The sequence below is a fragment of the Mastomys coucha genome, unplaced genomic scaffold (assembly GCF_008632895.1).
Source record: "Mastomys coucha isolate ucsf_1 unplaced genomic scaffold, UCSF_Mcou_1 pScaffold15, whole genome shotgun sequence".
In the NCBI taxonomy this organism is placed as follows: domain Eukaryota; kingdom Metazoa; phylum Chordata; class Mammalia; order Rodentia; family Muridae; genus Mastomys; species Mastomys coucha.
Genome location: NW_022196897.1, coordinates 135,371,683 through 135,373,895, shown reverse-complemented (window position 1 = coordinate 135,373,895; position 2,213 = coordinate 135,371,683).

Sequence of the window (2,213 nt, the reverse complement as noted above, 5' to 3'; positions counted from 1 at the left end):
GTGAGCCACCATGTGGTTGCTGGAATTTGAACTCTGGACCTTCGGAAAAGCAGCCGTCTCACCAGCCCCAATTTTTTCCTTTCTTATTTATTAAGCTATTTTATTTGTTTACATTACAAATGTTGCTTGCCCTCCTTAGTGGTCCCCCCTCCCAGAGTTCTTCACCCCATCCCCTCTACTCTTTTCCTGAGAGGATGCTCCCCCATTCACACATACCCTCACTACCCACCCACCCATACCTCAACCTCCTAGCACATCCCCCTTCCCTGGGCCATCAAGTCTCTAGATAATTAGGCACATTCACTCACACTGATGCCAGAGCAGGCAGTCTTCTGGTACATATGTGTCTGGGGCCATGCACAGCTCTTTGGTTGGTGTCTTAGTCTCTGGGAACTCTGAGTGTTCCAGGTTAGTTGATACTGTTGTTCTTCCTATGGGGTTGGCATCCCCTTGAACTTCTCCAATCCTTGCCCTAACTCTTCCATCCTGGTCCCCGACCTCAGTCCAATGGTTGGCTGTAAGTATCTGCATCCATCTCAGGCACCCTGCTGGTAGAGCCTCTCAGAGGACAGTCATGATAGATAGGCTCCTGTCTGTAGGCACAACATGGCAGCAATAATAGTGTCAGGGTTTGGTGCCTGCCCATGGGAGGGATACCAATTTTGGCAGGTCACTGAATAACCTTTTCTTCATTCTCTGCTCCATTTTATCCCTGCATTTCTGGGTCAAAAATTTTGAAGGTAAGTGGGTGGCCCCATCTCAATACTGTGGACTCTGTATCTACTAGAGTTGGTCATTTCAGGTTCCCTGTCCCCACTGTTCTGCATTTTTGTCCTGGAAGCCTCTCACATCCCACATCTCTGGGACTTTCAGCTATTAAAAACAAGGACATCATGAATTTTGCAGGCTAATGGGTGGAATTAGAAAGTGTCATCCTGAGCAAGTTAACCCAGACCTAAAAGCCATGCGTGTTACGAACTCGCGGATAAGTGGATATTAACCAAAAATTACAGAATACCTGTGATAGAATTCAGACTGAAGTTTAACAGGAAGGAAGGCCCAAATGAGGATGCTTCAATCCCACTTAGAAAGGGGAACAAATTTTAATCATGAGAGACAGAAGGCAGGAGGGAGCGATCAGGCTGGAAAAGGAGAGGAAAGGGGGAAAATAAGGTCAGAATCAGTTATGGGGGAAGATAGGAAAGAAGCCCAGAGGACCAGGAGAATGGATGGAAATCTGCAACAATGGGGTTTAGGGGGTGGGGAGAACCTCTATTTTGTGCTTGCCTTATATTTCTATTTCCATTTATACGTCATGAACAGTTATGTTTTCTTCAACTGTTTGTTTTTCTTGCTATATTTATAGAATTGCTTGGTCTCATCCAGTTGTTTGATTGTGTTTTCCTGCATTTATCCGTTTCCCTTTTAAGGACCTCTACCACCTTCAAACAGTTGCTTTTAAGGTCTTTTTTCTTATATGTTCAGTTATGTTGGAATATTGAGGACTTTCAGTGGGAGCTTAGCTTTGTCCTATTGGTGACATATTTTCCTGTCATTCATTAAGTTCCTAAGCTTGTGTCTAGGCATCTAGGTTTGGTGTCATTATAGGCCTAGGTTCTGATTTCTGAGTTTGTCTTCTTTTGGTTGGAGTTTTGATCCTGGGTTTCTGTTGGCACTCTGGATTTTCAGAGAGTGTGTTGGCTAAGTGTTGCCTCATTTACTTATGTGGTTTTTTGGTTGTGTTCAAGGGGGAATGCTTGCTGGTTTTGGAAGTTGGGGGAAGTAGACTCGGGGAAAAGATGATCTTAGTAATCTTGACAGACGCTTGACAAAAGATAGGGGACACTGCCTTTTGTGTTCTTGTCCAATGCTATGAAAAACTGAAAATTGTGTCTAGGGTAACATAGTGTGGCAGATCTATGTACAGCCTGTGTGGTCTTCTGGCAAGCATGGTGTATGGTTGAGAGGGGGTTTCTTTGTGAGTAGGGGCTGGGACACAGAGATGGGGCAGGAACAGAAGACATTTGGGGGTTATCTGTGGTATTTATTGGGAGCATGGAAACGGGGACAGGAGGCTTTCCCTGATATTGTGCTGCAGTGCTTCAGGAACTATGAGATAGTTGGGATAGGTCTTTGGACAGAGCGCCTAGTCTTCTGGCAGTCGTGCCCTGCTTTTCAGCAGGGAGTTTCTGCCCATAGTTGAGGGCTCAGAC